We start from the raw sequence: 22,112 nt of genomic DNA, 5'->3' as shown, positions 1-22,112 counted from the left end.
AGCAGCACAGGCAGCACCAGTACGTACGTTCCCTAGTCAAAATCATTCAGTCTCTGCATCATCGTATTCGAACCCACCAGGCAGTGACATACGCATTCTTCTCCCCGTAAGATCTTTTATTAATCTTTCTCGAAGCTATATTTCCCGTTCTACGGGCTGATTAGCAGTTATTAGCTCATATGGTGTCAGTGTGGCAATGCACGATTTTAAGAGCTTGCTTCGTGGCTATTCTATGCAACGCCAATTAAAGATTTGACGTAACTTGACGTCAAAAAGAAGACCCCACTGTATTGTATACATGATCGTGCATGTAGAGCGTGTAATTTCAGTGCGTACCTAACACGAAAAAAGCGCACAACGCACAATACATAAAAACGACACAACTTCCAAAAACGCAATACGATGTCTAGTACACCAAAAACAAAAATACTCATGTGTTTTCAGTCGACACAGTGACGAAGAACCCAACGGAGCGTACAGCCGAGAGCTTTGCATGCAAATATCACGCATTACTGCTCAGTAGTGAAGCGAACGCACGTTAAAAGCGACATCAGGTACTTGCGGCAGTAGACGCGATTCGCACCACGCATGCACAACCGCTGGGAAATGCGCAGCTTTCCTGAAAAACACGCAAAGGAGTAGCGTTAACATATTGACTGGCCGCTGGCACCGCTTCCAAGGCTGCCGAGCGGCGTAAGTCAGAAGTGTTTCTTTGCTTCTGCGCTAGGAGGCGGTACGGGTGTTTACGGTATAAAGCTTCTAAACGGCGGCTTCCCGAGTATGTATGTCGTGAGGGCCTCTCCTTAGTTTTCCACTTTTCGTCTTCCTTCTTGTTCCTGAGCCATGCCTATCGTACGCTGCGTGCACTGGTCGTTTGTATTTCAAGGCTCTATCGTCCATGCCTTATCTACAGACGTGGTGAAGCAAGCCCAATACGGACAGTTGACACCCAACGTGATTTTTGCTCCCGCTTGAAGGAGTAAGACGAGCGACGTTGGTCTGGTCATTTATTTGTTCAGCGAGCTTCTATCTAGCATGTTATCGTGGGTTTTACTTGGTTGTGCGAAATTGTATTGTTTCCCAATGTTGCGGCAGACGAAAAGCAGCTCTGGTCTGGGGCGATCTTGCTTACAGGTGACAGGCAGGATTCATCACTCTAGCTGGCTTACCTGCTGCTGCCACAACACGTGCACACATTTCAGCATATCGTTGAGTTATGTGACAACACTACGGGGACGTTGATGCTGTAAATGGTGGGGTAAAGCCCGAGAGAACTCACGCTTCGAGCAACCCAGCAACCCTGTTGCTGCCAACTTAGTGCAGGGTTCTCCACTACTGACGTTGCGCTACATTGGACGGTATTTCGGTGGAGCGTTTTAGCCGTGAGAAGGCGGTTTCCCTTCGGCAACAGCAGACATAACCTTCATGCATGTACTGTATCAGACACGTTATACTACCTAATGCCCGGGATTTGGCACCCTAATTACTAGCATACGCAACAGAACACACTTCAGTGCCGCGTTACTACCTACGCCGCTCAGAGCAGTGGGAAGGCGTACTGTGCGAAGGTGCACCTGAGGTGTGCTAGGCGATCCTTCTGTATCTGTAGACCATCCCTCAGCTAGCAATAGGAGTTTCCGGCTACTGAACCAATCCGCGGTTTTCTCACTCTCTCGATGAAAAAAAACAAGTTTTGTTTGTTATTATGACATGAGTGATCTTCTACAGGGTGTTTTTCCTAAGCGTTTGGAGTATGGGCATGCCTTACTTGTATATTACTTTACTGCCAAATAGAACCCGTGGGTCCAACTCCTGCGTAAGGCGGGATTTAAACTGATTGCTTTTTTTTTATTTTTCGTGATAACCAATGCTTGCTGCGATTTCTCTGCAATACGGCGCTCGTTCGTGATTTCGGTTTACGCTTTTCAAATTCGAGATTCGTATAGGGAACATGCCATCGTCCGTAGTATGAGAGCATATGCCACCGTTAACCGGTAAGAAGTGCTTCGCAATTTCGGTGAGAGGAAAGTAGTGTTATTCACGACACGACTTGTGAATCTAGTTCACCGTTAACTCAAGTCCTCCTGTGCCAAGTATAGTACGCCCAAAGCTAAGACAAGGACCAGGAGAACGCGCAATGTAAATATAAGTAGCGAAGGTGCCTTTCATTGCCTAAGAAATGTTACACGTTTATAACAAATAGATGAACTGAGCTTCAGTGGTTCTAGCGGAAGGAAAAACGTATTTTGAACATCATTTGACACACTGAACGGAAGCAGCGCAGTCAAATATATATTCACTATGTTGTGAATACAACTGGTGTCAATTACTAGTAAAGCCATCGTGTATTCTTAGCTGTAAAGGAAACAACCCAGCAAACGTTCTGCCTACCATGACCGGGAGCACAGGGACAGTGTTGTATGTAGACACCAAATACCGGGTAGGGCGTGCACTGTTTGTGTAGCTTAGTGTTAAATAGACAAACTGGACCTCGTCTTCGGCTGACACAGCACAACCCTCTGGCACACTCCCTGGTGTGCTCACAACTTTGCTTAAAAGATCGCACCTGAAATAGACAAGGAAATGTTTATTTGCAGAAAAAAGCGATTAGTAATGTACTGCACATTGTACATTATATAATCTCGTGATCTCGACATTAAAGAACAGAAAATTAAATAATTTGTGCATGGAAAGACGAAATACAAGAATTGAGAGGACCTTTTTAAACACGAGCTCTCGTGTTGAGGTAGCATCCAACAAAGCATTAGATTACCAAAAAGTGAACTAATCAATCTGGAATTACTCGATTCCGCGGAATTCAGCCACCAATATAAGTGGCGCACTCAGTGCTACGGTATCCTTCAGTACCATCATCGGTCCATCAGTAAACTGGGACTAGGTTGGGCACTGACTCCACCATCTGGTGGCGTTGTTTTCTTTCAACACTGGCCAGTCTGGCTGATACAAACATGCCCGCAAGTAATGGGAATAAAATCAGCTACTCTAAAAAAGAATGCCTATTGCGTTCACAAAGGCCGGGTAGAAAGCTTACATTGCAAGTGGGGGATTGCAACTTTGGGAGATTTTTTTTCGCCAAACCTGAATTCTAGTTGGAGAAAAATGAAAGAATGAACGTTAATCACTTTAGGCATACCGTGTTGAAAAAAAACGGCACGTTTGTACTGGTGAGCCAAGCCCCACCTGGTCTAGGGGCTAATGTAGGCCCGTGTACTCAGATTTGGGTGCACGTTAAAGAACCCCAGGTGGTCAAAATTTCCGGAGTTCTCCACTACGGCGTCTCTCATAATCAAATAGTGGTTTTGAGACGTTAAACCCCACAAATCAATCAATGGTCTAGGGGCTAAGGCACTCATCTGCATGCTGACTCGCAGGTCGCGGGATTGATTCCTGATTGCGGCGATTGCATTTTTGATGGAGGCGGAAATGCTCTAGGCCCATGTGCTCAGATTTTAGGCACGTTAAAAAAACCCAGGAGGTCCAAATTTCCGGAGCCTTCCACTTCAGTGTCTCTCATAACTATAACGTGGTTTCAGGACGTTGAACTCGACATATCTATCTATCTGTTCTCGCGAGCCATCTGGGCGTGTCACAGAATGGGAATTGCTGTTTGTTTGAGGGTGTGGCATATTATTTGGCGGATAAAAGGTTAACATGTAGGGGGACATGTATGTCCGCTCCTGTGACGTCCACCTCTTCCAAGGGGGAGGAGGTGGACGTCACAGGAGCGGACATAGGTCAGTTTTTCGGCCTTTTACTTTTCAGCGGGTACCACTCCATTCCGTCTGAGGACTCGTATTGGAGTGCTGCCGAAGATCTTTGTGTGCCTATAGTCGCGACAGTGATGGTCCGCAATGGGTTCCGGCAGCTGAAAAGGTTCTTTCATGTTGTTGGCAACACTCAGTTGAATGCAGGCGAAAAAATTAAACACAGGTCAATACTAAAGGTCAATACTAAAGTCTCCAACAACTACAATATTATTGTAGTGAATGCAGGAAACTCTCATAAGCACAGACTCAAATTCCTTCAGGAACGCTTTTACTGAAGAACCGGGTGGGCGGTATACAACGCCAATAACTGGCCCTCTTTCCATTTTGATAAACAGAGTTTCTATAGTTGCGTTGGTAACAGATGCATCAAGCAAGACATTGCGCGCATTATAGTCCCGTATAAACAAGGCAACACCCCCTCCTCGCGCACGTGAGTTGCGTGGCTGCGATAAAAGCCTGAATCCCTGAATACTCATTGTTTCATCAGCCTTCAACCATGTTTCACTCAAAGCAATAATATCGAAACCAAAGTCTAACCATGCTATATAGCTGACCAGATTGTTTAAATTCCTGCGTAAACTTCTAACATTGCAGTAGAAAACCGAGAACTTAGTACATTTGTTTTTTTATATTAAGGATTAAGCATATCTATAAATACAGATCTTAACTGAACACGAGCACCTACGCAATCTTGGCAAGGTAACCTTCAGATTGAATATGCCCAACCGCCGAGTTCTCAGCTTTTTTCATTAGGATCCGGCCCTGAGATACCTTGTTTAAACATAAACTTAAACATAAATATAAGCATAAACAGGCATAAGCTTCGTAAAGATCTATTTTTCCCCACACCGAACCGCCAGAGCCAGGAGGCACCGTCTGGTCGGGAACAATGCGTTAGTGAAAGGAAGAATACACAGACAGCGGAAATTCCAAAGGTGAAAAGAAGAAAAGGGAGAGAAATGGAGGGGAAAGGGGAAGAAAGAGTGAAAGGGGCGCCCGGGGAAGTCAACTCTATATTCCCCTCTTTTGTTTTCTTTTCTGTCTTCGTTTTTCCTTCTTTCTCTTTCTTCCCCTCTGATTTAGGATTGTCTAAAGCTGAGCACCAACAAACTGTACTCTCAATCCTGATGAAGGCCAGTCTCTTGGCTGAAACGTCGAAATAAACCACGCTGTGACCACTCACGGAGGATATACTTGACTACTTGCAATGCTACAGCCACTCAAACACCATGCCTGCCTACACAAGACCAGCCACAGGCGCACCTCCAGTCGAGCAGATCTCACGGAAGTTCCCTAAATATACATCAACATCAGTCATCATAAAAAACTCGCAAACATGATATTTGCACCGGCACTTCAACCCAGAAGAGAAGGCGACACCTGCGATCATTTCCATCCACGGAACCTCCACATTCGACATCGAGAAAGAGCTGGCTGGCGTACCACGATGAGTGACCACGCTGGTTTTTCACGTCGGTACGAGCGAGCTGGCATCGCACGGACTAGAGGAATCGCTACGCCGCCTTCGTCGCCTAGTAAACAACATGATTCGGAAACGCCAGGAACTCGAAAGGCTTGTTGTTTCATGAGTGCTGCCCCGTTATTTCAACGAACACCTGGAAAGATCGAACGAACAATTCGTGCACCGCTTCAACCGGGACGCTCGTCAATTCAACGAGACAGTCAAGGCCTACTGCCGAAGACCCAGCAAGCTCTCATACATCGACTACGAAATCGAGCAGTTGCCACTAAGACGCTTTCTTGCTGCGGATAGGCTTCGTCAGAGTTTTATGGGTGTCGCTTTGATTGCCGAAAACCTGAAGAGTGCACTCGGTCGCGCAGACTTCGAAGCTACCACAAGGTGGTCGACTCAACCAGCAGCTCCCGTCATTATCCGTTCAACACAACAAGACAACCATAAAACGAACTCTGCATATCAACATATTCCAAGAGCCCACGACAATAACTCTGCATATACACATACTGGAGAAGCCCCGAACCCACCCAACATGAAAGGCGACTTCGCGACGATCGGCGAAACTATGATTCCCGTGAGCCACAACCACGCCCTCACCATCATCAACAGCGTACCACTACTATGGGAGAAGTCTGCTGGACTGTCAACACGCGTCCCTTCATTGCGCATATCGTGACCAAATGCACTACACGACAGCAACACTACACCATTCCTCAAAGGGAAGCCTGAAGAACTACGAAACCGCGTCCTTTTATTGCAGACCCGGGCACCGGAATTCCCTAATAACACGTTCGCCGTGAGCCCAACGCGGAAATCCACCCTACAACGACGAAGGACTGCCGGACATAACTACAATCTGCGAACTTCATCAGTGCCATCCCCGATTCCAAAAGAAGATTTGCCTCTGAAATGTAAGTCCAGCTCATTGCTTCCTAGTTGCAGTGCCACCATCCTTAAAGTACAAAAACTTGCTCACAAATGAATTAGACATGAAATGTATAAATGAACATTGCAAGTGTATCTTCGTGCTAAAATAGCTCCCAAGGGTATGACACTCTTACTAACACCAGGCACTACAAACCTAGACGAACACGACCAAATAACATGAAAAAAAGGTCCTCCTTGGGGCATCTCTTAAATAAACGGAAATCGCTCCGAATCACAGTGATAAGCAGGTAAAGAAACTGGTCGCTATGTCCAACACCACTCTCCGCCACAACACTTTATCGAACGAAGAAATCACCCGATTAACAGAATTTGAACGGTATAAATACCAAGCGATCATGACCACAAAAATTCATAAACTCAAAAGACACCATGTGCCCATTCTCGCGTTTCTTGATACAGTTCCTTATCACTACAACACGACCACCCAGGAAACCACTAACGGTACAAACGAGCACCCATCTATGAACACGCCCTGGGACACTGTGATTTTAAACCTATCAGACACACGTTTGTCACCTGACGAAGAAAAACGGCTATCTAAAGGATTAGACTTCTGCCCGACCACAAATTTTTTGATGAATTCCACTTGCTCCTACTCCTCGGCAACTTCTCTAAAAGCCTAAGGTTGCGCGAATATATCTTGGACAGGCCTTCAAACCACGAAATAATTCACCGTCGTAAAACAAATGATTGGACACCGAACAGTAATCGAGCCAAGTGCCTGGGCCTTTATATCACTGCAGTACAGAAAGATAAAGTGCACGAATACCACAGACAGAAAGGAAAACGAAAAAACTTAACAAAATCAGAAAAAATCAGTATGAGAAATCTGGCATCTAGGACAGACATAACAATAAAACTCGCGGACAAATGAGGAGCAATTGTAGTCCTTAATAGAACCAACTACTTACAAGAAGCATACCAATAACTAGACGACTCAAAATTTTACGAACGCCTCCCAGGTGATGAGACAAACGAATACAAAACGGATCGTATCAACAGAACTAAAGAAACTGTTGGGTGCAGAAAAGATAACCAATACTGACCACAAACTGATGCGAGCAGCATACAGTCGTCCAGGTCGCTTTTACATCTTCCCAAAAATTCATAAACCCGGTACCCGAGATCGACCAATCATATCAGGCATCGGTACATTAACTGAACCCATATCAAGGAACGTGGACAAACTAATAAGTCACATTCCATGCACTCCCGTGTCGTACATAAAAAACACCACACATTTTCTTCGAGACTTGCAGGTCTGTGTGTGCCGAAAAACTCGTACTTGGTTACTTTTGATGTCCTTTAATTGTATACAAATATTCCTCACGATGACGGCATAGCTGCATTACAAAACATGTACAGAGACCATAGACAATCTAACACCCCAGATTTCTCTGCCATCGCAACTTTGACGAAGATGGTTCTCAAATTAAATACATTCGAATTTAACCAAAAGTATTTTCGACGAATCAGCGAGACCGCTATGGGCACCAAAATGGCACCCAATTATGTCAACATATTTATAGGAAAGCTGGAATCGGAGTTTTTTGCACAAAGTTCCTTGAAACCACTGTTATACAGAAGATACATAAACAACATCTTTCTCACTTGGACCAACAGCGAGGATGAACTTCTCAACTTTATCGACACTTACAAGCTGTACATCCGAATATTACACTTCACACACACCTACTCGCAAGCAACCGTAAATTTTCTTGATTTTACCATACCGATACAAGAAAACAAGCTTTTAATAACCCTATATCGCAAACCAACGGATCATAAACAGCACCTTCATTACCAAAGCGACCACCCGCGCCACTGTAAAAACAGTATTCCATACAGCCAGGCTCACCGATTTAAGCGAATCTGCTCAAGAGACGCTCATTTTGATACGAGCTCACAGAGGCCAGAACTTATGCTCGATAAACCAAAATGCCCCCTATATGTAATTGATGACGCTTTTCAAAAAGCGAGAAAACTGAACCGTGATGACTTACATATGAAGCGACCACCGCAAGAAGACCCACAGCAAACAAACCTCTGCTTAACTTGCAGCATAATTTTCCCCAATGTAAAGAAGTCCTTAAACGACATTACAGCATTCTGGAACAAAAATAACGGCTGAAACGTGCATTCCCGTCCGCTCCTGGCGTCGTTTACCGACGACCACGCAACCTCAAAGACACAGTTGTCCACTCTCCAATCAATACCTCACCCCCTAATAATTCATGCCGACCTTGTTCAAAGTCACAATCTTGTATGTGAAGCGATGCGAGAAACACACAAAGCAACCAGCACACAATCCAAGTTTTAGTATAATAATACGAGGAAACCTAACATGCGATTCCTCTAATGTGGTATGCAACGTGTGCAGTATGCAGTACATCGGACAAACTGTTACACCATTTAGGATTTGCTTCAATTATCACAAAGCCCATGCGAAATCAGCCCCAAATTTACCCCTATCAAAACATCTCAATCTTCCCGACCATGCATTCGACAAACTATCAGTAACGCTCTTAGAGACGGGATTTAAATCAAATCGAGAACGTGAACAACGATTGTCATACGTTATCTACCAATTTCACACCCTCAATAGAGGAATAAAGAACAATTAAATCTTTAGAAAACAACAACGGCAATAATGAAAAAAATTACTGAGTAGACGGCACTGCAGCTGCGAAGGGCACTGGACAACTCAAATTACTTCCAAATGTAACTACTCTTCCTAAGTACAGCTGTCGTCTGTTTCTGTATTTACCTCACTATCCAATCAATTGTGCCAAACACGACATGCCCAACAGACACCCTGTGCACAGTCGGGAGGCCCCTGCTGCACTTGTAATCCAGAAGCGGGCAAGAATTGCCATGACACCCGCTTGCCAGCCTTTGCGGCAATACGCAGCGCCCCTCTTTCTACGACGAGATGTTGACGGGAACCTGAGTAGTTAAAGGCTTGAAATTCTTTAAAAAGCCCATTTTCCCCCCACCAAACCGCCGAAGCCAGGAGACGCGGTCTAGTCGGGAACAATGCATTAGTGAAAGGAAGGATACACAGACCGCAGACATCCTATAGGGGAAAAGGAGAAAAGGGAGAGAAATGAAGGGGGAAGGGAGGAGTGAAAGGGGGTGCCCAGGGGAGTCCACCCTATATTCTCCTTTTTTTCTTGTTTTCTTGTTTACTTTTTTTCTTGTTTTCCTTTTCTTCTTTTTGCTTTCGTTTTTCCCTCTTTCTCTCTCTCCCCCTCTGAATCAAGATTGTGTAAAGCTGAGCACCAACAAACTGTACCCTCAATCCTGATGAAGGCCAAACTATAGGCCAAAACGTCGAAATAAACCACGTTGTGACTACTCGTGAAGGATATATATATATATATATATATATATATATATATATATATATATATATATATATTGTCAAATACTTTCGCCGTGAGCAGTCACAACGTGGTTTATTTCGACGTCTCAGCCAGAGTCTGGCCTTCATCAGGATTGAGCGTACAGTTTGTTCGTGCTCAGCTTTATACAATCTTAAAGAAGAAGGGGTACGCGAAAAAAAGAAGAAACACGAAAAAGGAACTAAAGCAATGAGAACAAAAGGTAGCCCTCCCTCCCCCCCCCCGCCCTTTTCCACCCTTTTTTTTCGAAGATCCTTCTTTCCACTAACGTATTGTTTCGGAACAGACAGCACCGCATGGCTCGGGGGAATTGGTGTGGGGTACAAGAGCTTTTTAAGAAGGTTAAGCCTTTAACTATTAGGCGCCTCATGGACATCTCGTCATTGAAAGAGGGGCGCCGCGTATTGCCGCAGAGGCTGGCATGCGGGTGCAATGTCAATTCTGGTCCGCTCCTGGATTACGTGGTAGGGGCCTTCTGATTGTGCACATAATTGCTGTTGGACATGCCATGCGTGGTACAATTGATTGGATAGTAAGGAAGAAACAGAAACCAACGACAGCTGTACTTAGGAAGAGTGGTGCTCTCAGAAGCATTTTCAGTTGTCCAGTGTCGGTCGTAGCTGCGGTGCTGTAAACTCAGTTATTGTTGTCATTATTGCCAAAATTGTTTTCGAATGCTTTATTGCTGAATGTGTACCCGTATTCTCATTTATTCCTCTATCGAGAGTGTTAAATCGCTGGAGAAGGTATGACTCGTTTTGCACGTTCTCGATTTAAACCGTTTTAAATCCCGTTTCTAAGAGTGGTTATGATAGTTTGTCGAATGCATGGTCGGAAAGGTTGAGATGTCTTGATAGAGGTGGATTGGGGCTGATCTCGCATGGGATCTGTGATTATTGAAATGAATCCAAAATGATGCTTCTGTTTTTACGAATGACTGTATACTGCACACGTTGCATTCGAGTAGATACACCACATTAGAGGACTTGCATATTAGGTTTCTCGTATGTTAATCGAAAATTTGGATTTTGTGGTGGTTGTGTTATCTGTTTCTTGCATCGCTTGAAATACGAGATATCGTGACTTCAAGCAAGGTCGGCATAAATAACTAGGGGGGGGGGGAAGGCAAGTATTGAGTTGAGAGTGGATAAGTGTGTCTTTGAGGTTGCGTGGTCGTCAATAAACGGCGGCAGGAGTGGATGGGAATGCGGGTTTCAAACGTTCACTTTGTTCCAGAAGGTTGTAATGTAGTTTGAGGATTTTGTTTTTTTTGGGGGGAAGCATGCGCTGTAAGTTAAGCAGAGGTTTGTTTGATGCGGGTCTTCTTACTGCGGTTGCTTCATAAGAAAGGCATCACGCTTCAGTTTGGTAGCTTTCTGAACGGCGTCATCAATACAAGGGGGAAGGGATATTTTTGTTTATCTAGCATAAGTTTTAGCCTGTGTAAGGTCGTGTCAAAATTAGCGTCTCTTGAGCAGATTGGCTTACATCGGTGAGCCTGGCTGTATGTAAGACTATTTTTACAGTGGCGCGGGTGATCACTATGGTAATCAAGGTATTGTTATCGATCCGTTGGTTTCCGATATAGGGTTGTAGAAAGCTTATCTTCCTCTATCGTTATGATAACATCAAGAACATTTACGTTTGCTTGCGAGTAGGTGTGTGTGAAGTGTATGTTTCGATGTATAGCGTTGTAAGTGTCAATAAAGCTGAGAAGTTCATCCTTGCTGTGGGTCCAGATAAGAAAGATGTCGTCTAGGTATCTTCTGAATGAGCGTTGCTTCAAGAAAGTTTCCGTGAGAAATTAGGATTCTACCTTTCCCATAAATATGTTGTTATAATCGGGTGCCATTTCGGTGCCCATAGTGACCCCGCTAATTTAACTCTTGGTTAAATTCAAATGAATTGAATTCTAGGACCATACTCGTCAAAGTGATGGTGGCATAGAAATCTGGGGTGTTAGGTGGTCTATGGTCTGTGTAAATGTTTTGTAAAGAAGCTATGTCATCATCGTGAGGACCATTTCAATACATTGAGCACACATCAAAAGTTACCAAGTACGAGTTTTTCGGCGCACACACACCTGCAATGTCTCGAACAAAATATGTGGTGTCTTTTATTTACGCCGCGAGGGTGCATGGAATGTGGCTTATTACTTTGTCCACGTACTCTGATATATACTGGTTCAGTTATTGTACCTATGTCTGATATAGTTGGTCGATCTCGGTTACCGGGCTTATGAATTTTTGGGAAGATGTAGAAGCGACCTGGATGACGGTATGCTGCTCGCATTAGTTTGTGCTCAGAGTTAGTTTTTTTTTCTCCGTGCAACAGTAACTTTATTTGTGTGGACGCGGTCTGTTTTATACTCGTCTGTCTGAGCACCTGGGAGGCGTCAGTAAAATTTCGAGTCGTCTAGTTGGCGGTATGCTTATTGTAAGATGTCGGTTGTTTGAAGAACTACAATTGCATCTCCCTTGTCAGCGGGTTTTATTGTTATGTCTGTCCTAGATGTCACATTTCTCATTCTCACTTTTGTCAGATTTTCTCAATTTTTCTCGTTTTTCTTTCTGTCTGTGGTATTCGTGCGCTTTATCTTTCTGTACTGCAGTGATATAAAGGTCCAGGCACTTGGCTCGATTACTGTTCAGTGTCCAATCATTTGTTTTACGACGGTTAATCATTTCGTGGTTAAAAGGCCTGTCAAAGAAATATTCGCGCAACCTTAGGCTTGTAGAGAAGTTGTCGAGGTCTCGGAGCAAGTGGAACTCGTCAAAAAATTTTGTGGTCTGGAAGAAGCTTCGTCCTTTAGATAGCAGTTTTTCTTCGTCAGGTGACAAACTTGTGTCCGACAGGCTTACAATCAGAATGTCACAGGGTGTGTTAATAGATAGGTCCTTGTTTGTACCGTTACTGGTTTCCCGGGTAATGGTCTTGTAGTGGTATGGAATCATCTTAGGAAACGTGAGGTTGGGGACATGGTCTCTTTTGATTTGATGAATTTTCGTCGCCATAATATCTTGGTATTCAGGGACATGGTCTCTTTTGATTTGATGAATTTTCGTCGCCATAATGGCTTGGTAATTATTCTGTTCGAATTCTACTAACAGGGCGATTTGCTCGTTTGATGAAGTGTATGGGTAAGACTGGTGTTTGTCATAGCAACCAGTTTCTTTACCTGCTTATCACTGTAAATGAGCGCGATTTCTATTAATATAGGAGATGTCCCAGGAGGACGTTTTTCTATGTTATTTAATCGTGTTCGTCTAGCTTTGTAGCGGCTGGTATGAGGAAGAGTGTCATATCTTTGGCGGCCATTGTAGCCCCAAGGCACACTTGCAATGTTTGTTTATGCATGTCATGTCTAATTCGTTTGTCAGCGAGTTTTGGTGCTTTAAGGAAGGTGGCATTGCAACTGAAAAGCGATGAGCTGGACTTAAATTTCAGAGGTCAATCTTCTTTTGGTTGCGTTGATGGCCCTGATGTAGTCCGAAGGTTGTAGTTATGTGCGGCAGGCCTTCTTCATTGTAGAGAGGATTTCGTCGTTGTAGAGGGGATCCTTTTCTGAACAGCAGTGTATCATATTCACCTGTTCTGGCTGGCAGTCATCATTCTCTTTGAACGTGCGCTTCATCTTCGGGTTCGTTGCGCTTATTCGCTCCCAAGTTCACGGCCAATAAACTTCATTACAACCGAGTCGTCATACGTGGTGGAGGTGGATTGACGATCCCTGGTCCTCTCCTCGCAACGCCTACTCGCTGGAGCTCCGTTCAGGATGCTGTTCGTACCCTCAATCAGCTAACATGTCTCAGAGTGAGTGGGCGGACGTCCTTTTTGCTACCATTCCTGCACCCCAAGCCCCCCCCTCCCCCTCTTTACATCGTCAACCACCAGCGCGACCCTCCGATCTTCGCTGGTCTCCGTGGCGAAGTTGGGGAGGACTGTCATGATAACTACGATCGATTACGCGCAACTAATCACTGAGACGACTCTAAAAGCTCCACTGAGTTTCACTTTCTCTCACGCGTGTTGCCAACACATTGTTCTTCGACCATGAGATAAACTTCACTGACTGGCCTGCTTTCAAGCAGAAGCTTTGCTAAGTATTCGGCATACCTGCAATTCGATCAGCTCTCGCATAGAGGATCCTAGATACTCGCCAACAACATCCCGGCGAGTCATACACATTGTACTACGAGGATGTTCTTGCGCTCTGCTGGTGCGTCAAATGTTTGAGGTCCTTGTCAGACAAACTGCATCACATCCTGAATGGCATCGGGAGTATTATCTACAATGCCTTTATTGCTCAGAATAATTCCACTGTCGCTGACGTCGTCTCTATCTGTCAGCGTCTCGATGAAGTTGATTCTGTTCGCCTGCAGTCAGGCAATAGCGAACACCGTTCAGCAGACTGGGAACTGCATGACATGATACGGGAGACGATACGTGAAGAACTGCAATTAACAAGCTTCTCATTACCTTCTCCATCAGTCACACAGACTTCAGGTATGGCCTTGCGTGACAACATAAGAGAGAAACTAGCATCATTCATCAGCCAAGCGCACATACAGCCACCTCCATCCGGCCCGTTAGCGTACGCGCAAGTTGCGGCCGCACCTTCTCGTAACGTAAACTCGACGTGGCCGCTGCCATCGTTCACGTCGATTGCTGCTGCACCACTGGTCAACTTCCATGCAATGCCGCCCAACCTCTGTCTTCCCATCCGAGTGCCCTACCTCCCGGTGCGCCGAACGCCCTCTAATACCCGTCTTGGCGCCCATCTCGCCAAACATAGTTACTGTGGGTACCGCGGCCACATATCGCGCTTCTGCTGCAAGCGCCAGCAGAACGAGCGTCCGGGGTACGACATGCGCGAAAGGTAGTTTTCTAGTGGGGATTCTTATGACCGGCGTTTTTCATCTGGACAGCACCGGTCTCCATCTGCGCCCGCATCGACGGAGACACGAAACACTTACAGTTCAGGCCAACACCGATCGCCTTCGCCCGTTCGTCGCTCCTCCTTTGCTCTGCGGCCCGCCTCGTTTACCACTGACAACCGGTCGGAAAACTAAGTGTTGCAGTTTTCGGAGAAGAAACTGCACGTAAGAGTAGGGCTGATATTTCTCCAGCCTGCCCGTTCAAAATGGTTTCTGTTATGATGGAAGGAGTTTTCGTAGGTGCTTTGAAGGGCACCAGTGCTACAGTTTATGCGATGAGATATGACTTGTGCAAACGCCTAAAAATCTAATTGCACCCTATATTAGACCCACTTCAGTCGAAGCCCCGGGGAACACTATGTTCCCTTTCGCTCTTTGTGCTGCTCGTGTTTTTATTGATGACATTTTTCATTACATCCTGTTCACAGCGATTTCTCGGTGCTCTCACCAGGTAATTATAGTGTGGGACTTCCTATCTTTTTCTGCCGTCATGTGTTGTGGTGGACGCATTCTGCACCTTACTAATACAGACTGCATACTCGTCAAAGTCGTCTGCAAGCCACTTCGCCGGTTTGCCACCAAATATTTTGAACTACCGCCACATCAAGAGCGAATTGTAACCCTGACCTCTAAGGACATTGATCAGGGTGACGTCTTGCTGTCCACGTCGTCGACTTGTATCGCTAAAGGCATAGCCCTTGCGTCAGGTGTGGAACGCTTCCACCATGGCTCCGCCCTCGTTATTGCTTCGAGTGTGACATCGGCCAAAGTTCCCCTGCCAGAGGGCCTGCAGTAGCCTGTGTTGTGGATGCTGAGCCTGTCAGCCTCATGCCACTTAACTTTGTCTTTATCAATGCCCCTTTTACGAGTAAGCCTGGTTCTTCCTCCGCCTTCACAGCACTTATCAGTAATTATTATACAACTACGCAGGCGCAGCAGTTGCTTGCTTTGTTAACAGAACACGCCAATTTTTTTCGACGCCTGCTCCTCAACTTTCGGTGAAACTACCACTAAATTGCATCGCATTCCGACCGAGGGAACATCTATTGGGCATCATTTCCCATAGCGTGTGTCTCCCGCTGAATGAAAATGCATTCAGGAAAACGTCGCAGAAACGATCCAACGAAAAACATTACGTTCATCAGTTAGTCCTCCACCATCCCCTGTTGTTTTGGTACTGAAAAAGATGGCTCCTGCGTTTTTGTGTCGAATGCCGGGCACTTAGCTAGATCACACAATACCCCATGCCATGCAGTGACAACGCCCTTGATTCACTGCAAGGCGCCGAAGTCTTCACGAAGTCACAACGCCTTACTCGGCCCTGTCTCTCTGTGCTGCGACGAACGCCATTGCTCGCCCACTCGCCAGTGTACAGTTCGTGTTTTCATAAACGGTATTCGTCTTCATAGTGCCGTTTCATTTCTTTGTGAGTGCACTCACGAACTCATTTCGGGGTGGGATTTCCTGTCGTCTGCTTCTACTTCTATATCTTGTCGTCAGCGCCTAATCCATCTCAATCCTACCGACTCTTCTATATCGGAACACGAAGAGCGCATTCGTCTCGTCCCCACTTCAGATAAGGTTCCTTGGCCATCCCGAGAAGAATTAATTAGCAATAATTGCATCAACATTGTGGATGATGACGTGCTTTTACTACCTTATGGCCACACGGTACATCGAGGTATTCTAATCATTCCTGATTTTGTTCGTTTTTCCGAAGGGTCTGCTTTTATTGCTGCGTCAAAACAGACCCCCGAAGCCTTAATGTTGCCCTGTGGATCAACAGTCGCATGCGCAATTGACCCGCATTTCGTTGCAATTGTTGCCCTTCCAAAACAAGAAAACCTACCAGAGCAAAGCGTTCCGCCACTCGACTCTCCCACTCCTCTATCGGTGAGGATAAGCCCTGATCTGACAGCAGCGCAGAGTCAAGAATTGCTGAATTTATTGAACAGACATCTCTCTTTTTTGAAGTTCATTCTGCTGTAATTGGTATGACAACATTGGCGACTCAGCGAATACAGACTGACGGCTAATGAATAATTTACCGGCGCCCAGACCGCGTCTCTCTTGCAGAAAGAAAGATAATCGAGGAAAACATCTCAGCTATGCTTCGACGGAACATCCTACGTCCTTCCTCACGTCCGTGGTCTTCGCCAGTTGTTTTGGTGCAAAAAAAGACTGAACAGTACGTTTTTGCGTTGATTACTGGGCACTGAACAAAATAAAGCGCAAAAGATGTTTACTGTATCCCACGAATCAACGACGCACTAGAATCGTTGCATGGTGCAGAGTATTTTTCCAGACTTGACCTGCGATTGTGCTACTGGCAAATACCAGTGTCCAAATGTGGCAAAGAGAAGACGGCTTTTACCACAACAGATGAGCTATATGAATTTAACGTAGTGCCTTTCTGACTTTGTGACGCGCCCGCTACCAACGAACGTATGATCGATAGCGTACTGCGTGACCTGAAGTGGAAAACCTGTTTATGCTACCTTGTTGACATCCTAGTGTTTTCGTCTACCTTTTCGCAACATCTGCAACGTCTCGAAGAAGACCTAGGTTGCGTTGCAAAAGCTGGTTTACAGCTGAATACGAAAAAATGCACCTTCGCAAGCAAGACGATCAAGGTTTTAGGGCACTTAGGCAGCAAAGACTGTATTTTACCCGAGCGTGAAAATCTTGCCACCGTCCTCGAATTTCCCCGTCCCGTGCGTCAAAAAGACCTGCGCAGTTTTCACGGCTTGGCATCTTACTTTCGGCGCTTCATACGCGATTTCCCATGGCTTGCACCTCCGCTCCATCAACCGCTCGCAATTACACGGTATCTGTCTGGTCCGAAGACAGTGAAAAAGCTTTACTGGCAATGAGCAAGCCCTGACATCTGACCCGGTACTATGCCACTTCGATCCAGGTGCATCCACAATTCTTCACACTGACGCCAGTGGTCATTGACTCGGTGCCGTTTTACTGCAGCGTGACAACGCCGCACGCGAACGCGTCATCGCTTACGCCAGGTGTGCTTTGACTGCTGTCGAAAAATATTACACAATAACCAAACAAGAATGCCTCACTGTTGTATGGGCAGCACGGAAGTTTCGTCAATATCTCCATGGCTACCACTTCACAGTCGTCACCGACCACAACGCATTGTGCTGGCTTTCGTCACTAAAGAACTTATCGGGCTGTCTTGGCCACTGGGTGCTTCGTTTACAGGAGCACAACTTTGATATCGTCCACAGCTCTGGTAAAAAGCACCAAGATGCTGATGCTCTCTCTCGCTGCCCTCTACCTTACCATCATAGCCCACTGTCACCAATTTCCACCGCGGCATCACCCATCGGAAGTCTTGATCGGCTAAGATCCGGCCGCCCATCTACCCTGGTAAAGGCTGCAATTGACCGGGTGAATGAGGGAATCTCTTGCGCTGCTGACACAGGGAACATGAGCGAATGTGTTTGAGTACGACCGTGTACATACCCCGCAAGTAGTAACGTTGGCGGATTCGTTCATACGTCTTTAGCGCACCGGCGTGTACGTGTTGCGGCTCAGCATAAAAATATTCGCAGATATCTGAGCGCATATGGCTGGGTATGACTAGCAGCCATTTACGACCCACCACTTGATAGTTGCGACGGTATAACAGGCCATCTCGTATGGCGAAATGCGTTGTTTTGCGGCGAAGAGCACGCGGGTAACCGGAAGTTGATGCGTCAGAAAGCATATTCAAGAGTGAGACAATCCTAGGGTCTTTCGTCTGTTCGAACGACATGTCTGTGACGCTGACGGCAGAGAGGGCAAGGTCAAGGCTGATAGTTCGGTATCATCAAATTTCACGGCTGATTGTGAAAGCGCATCTGCGTCAGAGTGCTTTCGCCCCGATCGGTACATGACGCGTATGCCGCATTCTTGGAGGCGTAGTGCCCAACGTCCGAGGCGACCAGAAAAATCCTTCAGTGAAGCCAACCATCAGAGTGCGTGATGGTCTGTTACCACGTCAAACGTTTGGCCGTACAAATAGGGGCGAAACTTGTTTAACGCCCACACAATCGCCAGGCACTCTTTTTCCGTAACAGAATAGTTGGCTTCTGCCTTAGTGAGGGCGCGGCTGACATAGGCGACCACATACTCCGTAAAACCTAGTTTGCGTTGCGCGAGTACTGCACCAAGGCCGACGCCACTTGCATCCGTGTGTACTTCGGTCGGCGCAGTAGGGTCGTAATGACGCAGTACGGGTGGTGAGCTAAGGAGTTGGCGCAGTGTTGTGAAGGATTCGTCACAGGCTTCTGTCCAATTCGAAAGATCTGCTGGGCCAGCAAGGAGTTTGGGGAGCGGAGCGATGATGGAAGCAAAGTTCCGGACAAACCGACGAAAATAGGAGCCCAGGCCCACAAAGCTCTTTAGTTCTTTAATTGTAGTCGGCTTAGAAAATGCGGCAACAGCACGAAGCTTGTCAGGGTCGGGAAGAATGCCGGCTTTCGAGATGACATGACCAAGTATGGTGAGATGTTTAGCCCTGAAGTGACATTTCTTCAGGTTAAGCTGAAGCCTGGCGTTTGTAAGGCACTGTAAAATTTTACGCACACGAGTGTGATGCGAAGTGAAATCGGGTGATAAGACCACAACGTCATCCAGATAGCACAAGCATATGTTCCATTTGAGACCGCGTAAAATGCTGTCCATCATTTGCTCGAATGTGGCGGGCGCATTGCAGAGTCCGAATGGCCATACGGTGAATTCATTGAGACAATCTGGTGTGACGAACACCGTTTTTGGACCATCAGACTCAGCCATTGGGACCTGCCAATAACCTGAGCGAAGGTCAAGCGAGGAAAAGAATTCTGCACCTTGGAGACAATCGAGAGCGTCGTCTATGCGGGGAAGAGGGTAAATATCTTTCCTCGTAATTTTGTTTAGGCGCCTGTAGTCTACGCAGAACCGGATCGAACCATCCTTCTTTTTGACGAGTACAACTGGTGAAGACCAAAGACTACAAGAAGGCTTGATGACTCCACGCTGTAGCATGTCGTCCACTTGTTCTGCAATCACGTGACGCTCCGCCGGGGACACACAATAGGGGCGCTGAAGCAAAGGAGTACTCTTTCCTGTGTCAATTGTGTGCACAACGGCGTTCGTTCTTCCTAGAACCGCTTGGGGAAAGTCGAACGAACGCCTGAGTTCGTGCAACAGGGTAACAAGCTGCTCTCGTTAAGCCGGGGCCAGATGTCTGTCAATAGAACGATGAAATGCATCGGACGACACACTGTTCGAAGTAAATTGAGGAACCAGTGCGTTCAGCTCCATATTCGGCCTGGTGTCGAAGAAGTTGTCAGGCACAATAGTACCTTCATCTATAAGTTGATTGTGGCCGAGCGTCTCGTTGCGGCGCCAACAGAGGGGGCACGAGTTTGGATTGGAAATAAATATTCTGGTAGTGTCTTGACAAAGCGAAAGAACGACGAATTGCATCGATGTGTCATGGCGGCTACCGAAGATGTCAGATGGCGTGAATAGGATGGTAGCGTCAGAAAGTGAAGTGCAGCAGGCAGGGACAAACTGGGCGCTGAAACGAGGAAGGTCTATGTCCGTGAAGACGACAAGGTTAGCCACACTAGATACGCCCGCATCAATAGAAGGCGCATCACGAAACAGTAACAGCTCCACTTCGGCCCGAGCGCAGTCCACGACGGCCTGATGACGTGATAAGAAATCCCATGCTAGGATTACATCGTGGGAACATGAAGCCAACACGTGAAATTCATTGATGTACAACACGTCTCGAATAACCACTTTTGCCATACATGCCGCGACGGGCTCAATTTGTTGGGCGCTCGCAGTGCTAAGAGAAACCACGGGAGAAGGCGTCGTCCCTTTACGAAGAGAGCGGCAGAGTCCTTGACTAATCACAGATATCGCGGCACTGGTATCGATGAGCGCAAGTGTTCGTACACCTTCAACGATTACATCGATAAGATAGACGGGAGACCAGCAAGGACCTAAACAATTAGACGATGACGCAGCTCATGCCTCCGGAGCTGCTACAGTTGGTTTTTGGTCTCAATGGAGGTGGGTCGTCGACGCATAGGCGACATGGAACGATGACTTGAAGGATAAGGTGAGCGGGAAGTAGAACGTCGAGAAGCGGAGGTTCGGGTGCCGGAAGCAGCTTGCGCATCGCGTTCATGAACTTCAGGTGGCACGTGAGGCGCGTGGTATGAGGCCGAAACGAGTAGTCAGGGTATCTTGGTGTATTAGCTGCGAAGCGCCGACGACATAGACGCGCAACGTGTCCTGGAATCCCGCAAAAGTAACATATCGGCCGGTTGTCAGCAGTGCGCCAATGATTTGCACCGTGCTGCTGTGTAGCTGGAAACGGCGCGGTGGAAGGTCGCACAGGTTGTGGCGTATACAATGGCAGACGAGGCGGAGGCATTGCCGCAACGGCCGCATACGTCAGTGGCGCGGCAACAGGTGTTGATGGAGAAGCAGGCGTAGGTAATGGCAACGCCTCGGAGACCTGCTCCTGAATAGCCTGTGTGATTGTCGGCGTTAGACGGTTTGTTGGTGCTTCGGTGGTCGGCAGATACGAGAGACACGAAAGCGGTCGTGCGACCTCTTCACGTTCATATTCTTTTCTCTGCTCCAGCAGGGGGCCGTCACCACCGACGGCCAGGGAAGCGAGAGAGTCGTCTGCTGTCGTTGACTTCCGAACTAATGCACGTTGCTTGCGAATCTCTTCCAAGTTCTGGCACAAGGTCACAACTTCGGATACGGTACTTGGGCCCTTTGCCAGCAACATTTTAAAGGCACTTCAGAAGAATGGTAAGTTGGGCTAGTTGGTACTGATCCATGAGGTATGTAACTGCGCAAAAAACTGACGGAAACAAGAAGGAGAGAAAAAGCGCTTGTCTGTCCTTTTTCTCTCCTTCTTGTTTCCGTCAGTTTTTTGCGCAGTTACATACCTCATGGATTTTAAAGGCATCATCGTCTATTCCTTTCAAGATATGCCTGATTTTGTGTTGTTCGGTCATCTGATGGTTAAAGCGCCGGCATAAATCTATAACATTTTCAATGTAGCTAGTGAAGTTTTCACCCTGCTTTTGTGCTCGTCCGCGTAGGCGCTGTTCAGCACGCAGCTTGCGCACTGCGGGGCGATCAAACACAGCTGCAAGGGCGGTCTTGAAAGCGGCCCAAGTGGTAAATTCAGTACGGTGGTTTGTGAACCACAGGCTGGCGACGTCTTTAGGATAAAATGGGACGTACGCCAATTTCGAGGGGTCGTTCCACTTGTTGGCGGCGCTCACCTTTTCAAACAGCTCCCACCAGTCTTCCACATCTTGGTCCTCGGTGCCACTGAAGAAGGGGGGATCCCGTTGGCACAGGGTGGTAGGTACGATGACCAGTTGAGATTAGGCCGTGCTCTGCAGGGGGGTGCCTTGCTCGGTCGTCTGATCAGGCATTGCTGATGCAGTGGGAAGCTTCCGGCTTCGAAGTTCCAGGTTTGCGTACCCCGCACCTCTACCACTTCGCAAGGGAGTTTAATAGCGACACCAGG

General features: G+C 46.8%; 1 long non-coding RNA gene across 1 annotated transcript in view; it reads right to left on the bottom strand.

The window, feature by feature from the left end:
• Positions 1-22,112, bottom strand: part of LOC142786700 (uncharacterized) — a 64,877-nt gene that overhangs the window by 26,468 nt on the left and 16,297 nt on the right. Inside the window, exon 2 of the long non-coding RNA XR_012889122.1 lies at positions 2,392-2,566. This is a non-coding gene — a long non-coding RNA (uncharacterized LOC142786700). The remainder of the gene's footprint in view (positions 1-2,391; positions 2,567-22,112) is intronic.

The sequence above is a fragment of the Rhipicephalus microplus genome, unplaced genomic scaffold, assembly GCF_043290135.1.
Source record: "Rhipicephalus microplus isolate Deutch F79 unplaced genomic scaffold, USDA_Rmic scaffold_28, whole genome shotgun sequence".
Taxonomy (NCBI): Eukaryota; Metazoa; Arthropoda; class Arachnida; order Ixodida; family Ixodidae; genus Rhipicephalus; species Rhipicephalus microplus.
The sequence above is the reverse complement of the archived record's forward strand: the minus strand, read 5'-3'. Positions and strand labels throughout refer to the sequence as shown.